Source organism: Microtus pennsylvanicus, chromosome 11 (assembly GCF_037038515.1).
Source record: "Microtus pennsylvanicus isolate mMicPen1 chromosome 11, mMicPen1.hap1, whole genome shotgun sequence".
NCBI classification, from domain to species: Eukaryota; Metazoa; Chordata; class Mammalia; order Rodentia; family Cricetidae; genus Microtus; species Microtus pennsylvanicus.
Window position 1 is genome coordinate 17,332,301 of NC_134589.1, and position 9,636 is coordinate 17,341,936.

At 41.2% G+C, this 9,636-nt stretch overlaps 1 pseudogene; it reads right to left on the bottom strand.

Annotated features, from left to right (window-relative positions):
- Positions 1 to 273: 273 nt before the first annotated feature.
- On the bottom strand, positions 274 to 2,045 carry LOC142859897 (S-adenosylmethionine decarboxylase proenzyme 1 pseudogene; annotated as a pseudogene).
- Positions 2,046 to 9,636: the final 7,591 nt, after the last annotated feature.

Here is a 9,636-nt window from a genome sequence, read left to right on the forward strand (position 1 = left end):
AAGGGCAGAATCAGAAGTCACTAGCCAAATACAGGAAGCAGGAGATGAATGTGCCATGATAATAAAGGTACTGCCATGTGGCATAGCATAAATAAGAAATATGGATTAACTTAAATGTAAAATCTAGTTAGTAATAAGCCTGAGCTATCAGCTGAGCATTCTTTTTTTTGTGGAAGAAAAACTTTAACTGCCATTGCATAAAACACCTGTATGAAGTAAAAATTGGTTTTGAATAACATTAGTAGAGAATATGCTCTAGAAAATGGAGGTAACTGGATGTAAAAACTCTGGCAGCAATTTAATAGAACAGTCGCAGATGTTCAGTTGAGGCCAGCATCTAATGAGGACGAAAGCCTTGTCTGTGGGGGATTTTGGATGATGCCTGCAGAAATATTACACTGTGCATAAACCAAATTGAATCATTTCCACAAGTGTTGTAGAGATTCATACAGTCAAAGTTCTTTTCTACATGCACTTCAATTCCACAGCAAGAGTGGCGTAGAACACCTAAACACAGAAGAGAGCATTCATGCAAGATATCTAACTCCTTGATAGAATAATGCATACACTTCAAAATGATTACACTATCATTACATCTAGGGCTTTCTGCAACTATAAGGTGGTAGTCATGGAGAGCACAGCCCCCAGGATCAAAATCTAGAAAGCAGCCACCACCTCCTGTGTGTCTTCTCTTTTTGCGTTTTTTTCTTCTTCATTTTTCTTAATCAACTCTGCTGTTGTTGCTGCTTCTTAGCAAAACTGGTAAAAACAAAATTGTAATCATTGAACATAGCACTCTGGCAATCAAGATGTTTAAAACCTTCAATCTTCTGGGGTGAAGAAAGCACTGTGCGACATTTAGAACTCTGATTAACAAACAAGGTGGTCACAAATTTTCCTGGCTTGAAGACTTCCACAACCTTCCTGATCAGGTCATCATAGGAGGTCTGACTTAAGTTTGTTTCAAAGCTAACATAAGAGAATTCTGGTTCTGGAGTGATGTGAATAGTCCAATATGTTCCATCCGATTTCATTCCATTCATCGAGTAGCCACAAGGATTGAACAGTGTGGCATCAATGACAGAACCTGGTATCAGGTCACGAATTCCACTCTCACGAGTGACATCCTTTGCAGTAACACCATCTTTCATGTAGAACTGGTCCATAACTGCTGGGTCAAGCTCACTCATCAGAATTTCCAGGGTTTTATCTGGCTGACTGATTACTCGGCTCTCTGGGAAATCCAAAGTATACAAGTACCAACAGTCAGAATTCATACGTTCCATTCAATATGCTGCTCCATTTGGGAAAATTGCATTAAGAAACTCGATTTCTTCCTGGAAATTCCGGTGTGGGTACCCTTGGTGAGAAGGCTTCATGAAATTCTTACGAGAATAAAAGAAGCTTTGAATTGAGTCAAACCCACTGTAATCCCTAGCAAGCTTCAACAGGGGAACCAGTGCTTTCAGTAAGAGGGTGGTACCACATGTCTTCAAAATGAAACGTCTCTTGGAGACAAACATGCTACTCTCACTGAGTACATAAGCTTCCTGCTTGTCAGTCTTTGTCACACTTATGATTGAGCATTGCACATCCTTCAAAAGGACATCCCACTCAGATCTTGGGATGGTGCGAAGATCCCCAGATCCCTGGCTGGCGTCGGACTGCTGCCTGGAGAACCAGACCTCCAGCAGTTTCTCGGTTCCTTCTAAAAAATGTGCAGCTTCCATCACTGTGAGACGAGCGAACAACCAACAACCACAGAAAATCAACTGAATTAAATCTCTTCTCCCGCCGCTCCCGCCGCCGCTGCGGATTGTTCCAGCTGTGTTTCTAAAGTTCAGGTTCCTTTTTTTTTTTTGGCTATAATTTTAGATTAACTTTTTTTAAAAAAAGGACTAATAAAATTTTCCCAGCTATTTTTGTGAGTGAAAGTTGAACGTGAGTCTGTTGGAAATAGAGGCAGATACAGTTCAGTCTCTTGTAGTCCGCTGCTTTCCCGTTAGAGAGAGTTGAGCGAGCGCTAGCTAATGTCGCCGGCCATACTGTGTAAGCCAGCATTCTTAACTAATATCATTCTCAGTGTGTTTATTCAGGAGCTGCTGATGGGTCCCAAACTTCCACCTACATGTTTAAGACCAAGTGTCACTTGTCTCAGGTCCACTTCACATTTGCCATGTAGATAAGACTAACTTTGAATTAATGATTCTGCTGTCTCCCTATCCCATCTGCTAGGACTATGTGGATAACACCAAGATCAGGTCTTTTATGCTAATGGTTCTTGCAATTTGTCAAATTGACAGCTGGAGCTAACTATGAATTCCTAGAGTCATTTGAGAAGAGAGAATCCCTACTGAAGAATTTCCCAGTTAAGATTGGATTCTCACCTTTCTGTGATGAATACTTGGTTGCTTATTTATGCAGGAGGGCCCAGTCTACTGTAGTCAGTGCAATCTGGGAAGGTGGGTCTGGGCTGTGTAAGAAAGGTCACTGAGAAAGCCAGTCAGCATTTCCTCCATGCTTTCTGCTTCAGCCTGGCTCCAGGTTTCTGCCATGAGCTCCTGCCCTGGCTAACCTGGGTGATGAACTGTAATCTCTCTCTCTCCCTCTCTCTCTCTCTCTCTCTCTCTCTCTCTCTCTCTCTCTCTCTCTCTCTCTCTCTCTCTCTCAGAGACAGGGTTTCTCTATGTAGCTTTTGAGCCTGTCCTGGAACTCACCTTGTAGACAAGGTTGACCTTGAAGTCACAGAGATCTGCCTGCCTCTGCCTCCTGACTGCAGAAATTAAAGGTGTGCATCACTATTGCCTGGCTTGCAACATGTATTTCAACAAAACCCTCTCCTCCCCATGTTGCTTTTGGACATGGTGTTTATCATAGCAGTGGAGAGGAAAACTAGGACAAATTTTTTTTGAAAAAATTTTAAGTATGAAGTGAATACTTAAGAAGTCATTATTCAAGACCTATGAAAGGTTTTAACAGAGAATCCAATCTTGTAAGTTGTCTTCTGATTACTACACATGCTCTGTGGCATCCTTATGCCTGTACCCACACATATACATCACACACACACATACATCACACATACATACATCACACACTGATACATCACATACATACATCACACACACATACATCACACACACATACATCACACACACATACATCACACACTAATACATCACAAACATACATCACACACATACATCACACTGATACATCACATACATACATCACACACATACATACATCACACACATACATCACACTCATACATCACACACTGATACATCATACACATACATACATCACACACACATACATCACACACACACATACATCACATTACACACATACATCACATCACACACATACATCACACACACACAGGATTTTAAAAAAATGTTTAGTGTATTGGAGAGAATTCTTGCAGAGTAAGAGTATTGTGCAATCATGAGGACCTGAGTTCAAATCTCTAGATGGATATAGCTGTGCTCTGTTCCTATAACCTCAGTGCTGTGGGGCAGAGATAGCAGGCCACCACCATAACCCAAGGTTCAATAAGAAACTGTCTCAAAGAAGAATAAGACTGAAAAAGATAGAATAGAATGCCTAATATTCTTTTATGTATATATCACATACAAAAAGTTCTAATTAAATTTTTTTCTTGTTTTTTTTTTTGAGATAACTTTTCTGTTTAGCCCTGGCTATCCTGGAACTCACTCTGTAGATCAGGCTAGCCTCAAACCCAGAGATCTAACTGCCTTGAGTGCTCGGATTAAAGGCATGAGCCACCACCCCCCAGTTTAAAATTAAAATGTTTAATATTTAAACTGTAATAAAAATTTGATGTCTCTAAGTTTTACTTCTCACTCTCTTTTTCTTTTTTTTTTAAATATTTATTTATTTATTTATTATGTATACAATATTCTGCCTGTGTGTATGTCTGCAGGCCAGAAGAGGGCACCAGACCTCATTATAGATGGTTGTGAGCCACCATGTGGTTGCCGGGAATTGAACTCAGGACCTTTGGAAGAGCAGGCAATGCTCTTAACCACTGAGCCATCTCTCCAGCCCTTACTTCTCACTCTCCTTCAAGCCTAAATAAATTATTAATGCATTAAGTTCCACAGACAGCATATCTTTAAAGTTATCATCTGTCACAAAATATTTGTTTACTCTGTGTAATGATGTGTCGCTGTGATTGGTTCAAGCCAAATCAGAAGGAAGTCAGAGGGATAAATCTCGGTGCTCAACAGACTCTAGTGAGACACTGAAGAAGTCAGACCTATGGTACAGAGGAGAAGTAATTGAGCCATATTGGAGGTTATACATTTGCTTCCACAGGGAAAAAAAAAAGATGTGGAACTCTTCAAAATTAATGTAGATTAATAGAAAAAGGGTGACTTAAGTTATAAGAGCTAGTTGAGAAAAAAGTCTAAGCTAAGGCCAAGTTTTCATAATTAATAATAAGTCTCTGTGCTGTTATTTGTGAGCTGGTGGCCCACAAGAAGGACCAGCTTGATGCCCAGCATTGTGTTTGACCACACTGAAGGAGAGTCATGCCAGCTGTTGCCACTGCCATCACCACCAGGATCTCTCCACAGGAACTCACAACAGCCAACTGCTGTTCATGAGCACTCAGCAACTTCCCAGAGCTGGACCGGGTAGATGTGGCCCTGGGGTCAGTATTCAGGAGCATGAGACTAGGCTCTCACAAAACTGAAGGGAGCATAGCCATCTGCCTGTGCCAGAAGCTAGCCACACAGCTGCTGCCCTAGCAGGTTAACAGTTTAGCTCATGTGATCAGAAAAATGCTGCATAACACAGAAAGTCAGGTGCAGACTAAGAAACCTCCTGAGCAGATATAGTATGCTTTAAAATGTGCTTAGATGCTGAAGAAAGAAAGGAAAATGGGTTTAGGCAGATATGGAAAATTAATAAGTAATTTAAAATAATAAATTAAAGTTTGAAAAGAGAATAAAGTAATGGAAAAGAAATAGGCTACATCAGGATGGGAAACACACAGGGTACTTGGATCTTGTATGTTGTTTTGTTGACTTTAAATTTTTTGAATGCTGATGAAGGACAAACTCTGCTGAGAAACACTGGATTGTGAAAAGAGCTGCTAAATTAAACCAACCTGTATATTTTGGGGATGTCTTAACTTTAAAATGAGAGTAAAAAATTATGTTGTATTCAGGAAAAGGTTATATATTTGTTTCCATAGGAAACAAAAAGATATGGAACTCTGACCCGCCCAGCAGGTCCTAAGTTACTCCAGGGTCTTGAAGAGACACTATCTGAAAGACATGGAGGGGAGAGAAATGGACGCCAAGCAGTATTCCTTGTCAAGGCATCCCCTTTATTGAAGCAAGTTTTACATCTTATATACTCCTCAGTAAGGAGCTCGGGCAGGGGGAACTGAGGAAGGGGGAAGGGGGAAAGGGAAGGAAGGGCTCGGTAGCTAGGCAACTAAGTGGGGCAGTTTGAAAGCTAAGCAGGGCAGTTGCAAGGTCAGTGGCTAGAACACCTGCTGCTAGTGATAAGCAGCAAGCCCTGAAGACGCTCTGTGGTGCTTTCCAGAGTCTCCATGATCAGCACGTAATGTTTTGGCTAACTTTAAGTTTTCTGTCTCATGATTTTTACTTCAAGGCCCTGTGAGATGTGAGAAAGGGGAAGCCTGAAATGGCTCCTGACAGAACTCTTCAAAATTAGTAAAGATAATAATATTTGATCAGGGGAGACCTCCTGAAAATCTTGACTACAGACATAAGTAAAGAAAGGAAGTAACAAGCAACAACAAAAAACAACAACAAAAACCTTCAAGACGGGTAACATATAAGCTGATCCCTCTACATGGAAACATCCCTGAGACTGGAGGAGACACACTGTACATTTCGTGCTTGCCTTAATGCAGATATGCATGTTACCTTTAAAAGTTTGTGTTTCCAGAACAAAAGGACCAAACATGTGAAGAAGGATGCTTAAAAGAAATCCCACACTAGCTCAGAATTGAGAAAAATAGATGGTTATTTATCTAAGAGTAGACTCATAAATCAGAATCCTCTGCTGGAACGGAGAACAGAAACCAACTCTTGCAATCGGAAAAGAGAAAGCAACACAGAGAAACCTGTCTCCAAAAACCATAAAAAAATGAATATTTTAAATTGGTATAGACTTTGGTTTATTGGTACAAATTTAAGATCAAATTTTTTTTTTTTTGGTTTTTCGAGGCAGGGTTTCTCTGTAGCTTTGGTGCCTGTCCTGGAACTAGCTCTTGTAGACCAGGCTGGCCTCAGACTCACAGAGATCCACCTGCCTCTGCCTCCCGAGTGCTGGGATTAAAGGCGTGAGCCACCACCGCCCGGCTAAGACCAATTTTGTTATATGCATATTTCTACTCTTGTTTCAGGCATTATGTTTATTTAAAACAGCTCATTTAAAAATGTAATGCATAATTAAAATTACAATTAATAGATAGTCAAACTTGTAGTCATGTTATTAGGTTTCATAGATATATAGAGATATATTTCAGTTAGATAAATAATCTTCAATACTTCAAAGACCTACAGAATATGGCATTTAAAAGGTTTTAAGAACTTAGACTTTTCTCAACAGTGAGACATGTCTGTTTCTGGAAGCATCAATTACTTCAGAGAAGCTGATGGGCATTGAAGAAACTCATTATGGAATTTGCCTTCAAAGTGATAAGACTAGCCATTTGGGCACGAAACTGCTCTTGCCTGAATTGCTTGACGGTATGCTATATAAACTGGACTTGCAGGACCCACAGAAAAATGAGCACTGAACTTACCAAAAGAAGGTGAGATAGTCCTTTAGGGCTTCTGCTTCATAAAAGAGTCTGTCAGACATTCTTCAGGACGCAGAAGAAAGCAACTGACGGACTTTGCCAGTACAAAGCAAAACAGATCATCAAGTTTCCTGCTTCACTGAAAAGTCTGACAAATATTATGGGCCTATAAGCTAAAGATGGATGCTCCAATGTTACAAAAGAACTTCTGGTGACTGTCCAGGCAGTGAGATGTCTCTGTTGTTTCTAGAACTTTAGAAGTTGCTTACAATGCACTACCTGTTTACTTTGGTAATATTATATCCTTCTGGGGTCTTTGATGGAGTTGACGACAGATAGTTAAAGTGTTCCTTAGTTGTATTGAAAGATAGATTACATACAAAACTTTAGACTCACAAACGTAAGATAGATGATGGAATATTTTCTTTAATTTTTGCCTAATACAAATAGAATAGATATTGTAACTGTATTCTTGCTTGGTAACTGTTTTGTTATATGTAATTTTACTATGTTAAAGTTAAAACCTTCCCTTTTACTTAGACAGAAAGGGGGGATAATGTGGGATTCCTCTCTGTATGCTGTGACTATATTTTATTAACATTGGTTAATAAAGAAGCTGCTTTGGCCTATGGCAGCACAGAATTTAGCTAGGTGGAAAAACTAAACTGAATGAAGGGAGAAAGAAGGCACAGTCAGGTAGATGCAATGTAGCTGCCGAAAGAGAAAGACACCAGTGCGTTGCTGATAGGCCACAGACTCGTGGTGATGCACAGATTAATAGAAATGGGTTAATTTAAGAAATAAGAGCTAGCTAGAAATATACCTGAGCCATTGGCCAAACAGCATTGTAATTAATATAGTTTTTGTGTAATTGTTGGGTTCTGGGTGGCCAGGAAACAAAAGTTCAGTCTGTGTCTACATCCTGGTTTGAATAGAAAGCAGGTCTCTCAGGGCTGGGTTTTCAGTGCTACATGTAACACACTTTATGTACACTGTCTGTCTTAGGGTTTCTATTGCTGTGAAGAGACACCATGATTATGACACCATGACCATGGCAACTCTTGCAAAGGGAAACTTTTAACTGGGACTCGTTTACATTCAGAAGTTTAGTCCATTATCCTCATGGTGGCAAGCAAGGCAGCATGCATGCAGACACAGTGCTGAAGCAGGACCTTAGAGTCCTCACATCTTGATCTGAAGGCAACAGGAAATGAACTGAAGCACTGGCCATGGCTTGGGCATATATGAGACCTCAAAGCCTGCCCCCACAGTGACACATTTCCTCCAACAAGATCACACCTACTCCAGCAAAGCCACACCTCCAGACAGTGCCAATCCCTATGAGTTTATGGGGGCTAGTTACACTCAAACTTCCATACCATCTGAGTTTTGTCCAATTCCTACTGTCACAGGTCCTTTGAATTCTGTCCTCACAGACTAGACTCCCACAAGTCTGTATGGAAGGATGACATCTGTCACATCCCCTCTGCTAATTCCCTTTCTTTACTGTCCCATCAGATTTTACATATAAAATCCTAGTTCAGTAATAAAATTAAGAGTTAGGCAGAGGTGGCACATGCTTTTAATCCCAGAACTTGTGAGGGAGAGGCAAACAGATCTTCCTGAGTTCAAGGACATCCTGGTCTACATAGGGAGTTCCAGGACAGCCAGAGCTATCACACAGAGAAACCCTGTCTTGAAAAACCAAAATTAAGTAAGTAAATAAGTTATTTATTTATTTATTTTGGTTTTTCGAGACAGGGTTTCTCTGTGGCTTTGGAGCCTGTCCTGGAACTAGCTCTGTAGACGAGGCTGGTGTCGAACTCACAGAGATCCGCCTAGCTCTACCTCCTGAGTGCTGGGATTAAAGGCGTGTGCCACCATCGCCCGCTTTAAGTTATTTTTTTTAACATTTTATTTATTTATTATGTATACAGTATTCTGTCTGCTTATGCCTACAGTCAGGAAGAGGGCACCAGATCTCATTACAGATGGTTGTGAGCCACCATGTGGTTGCTGGGAATTGAACTCAGGACCTCTGGAAGAACAGCCAGTGCTCTTAACCTCTGAGCCATCTCTCCAGCCCAATAAATAAATTTTAAAAAAGAAAGAAAAAAACCCCATTTTGCAGGGTGGTGGTGGTGGGATTGTTCACTGGTTTGGAGCACTTGTTCTTGCAGAGGACCTGGGTTTGATTCCCAGCAACTGCATGATGGCTCACACCACCTGTAACTCCAGTTCCAAGGGACCTGACACCTTCTTCTCATCATTTAGTGTACCAGACATACACATGATGCATATATACATACAGGCAAAACACTCATACACATAAAATAAATAAATCTCTTAAGGAAAAAACTTCAGGAGGCTGGCTAGATGGTTCAGAGGGTAGACTCTGCAGCTGACCCTGCTGATCTTGGTTCAATTCCTAGGACCCACTCGAAGAGAGAGCCAACTCCCAAAAGGTGTCTTCTGGGCCGGGCAATGGTGGCACACGTTTTTAATCCCAGCACTCAGGAGTCAGATGCAGGAGGATCTCTGTGAGTTCGAGGCCAGCCTGGTCTACAGAGTGAGTTCCAGGACAGCCAGGGCTACACAGAGAAACCCTGTCTTGAAACCCCCACCCCAGAAAAGTTGTCTTCTGACTTCCACACAAGTGTTGTTGCATGTGCACGCCCCACACACAACATAAAAAAATGAAATTTAGCCGGGCGATGGTGGCGCACGCCTTTAATCCCAGCACTCGGGAGGCAGAGGCAGGCGGATCTCTGTGAGTTCGAGACCAGCCTGGTCTACAGAGCTAGTTCCAGGACAGGCTCCAAAGC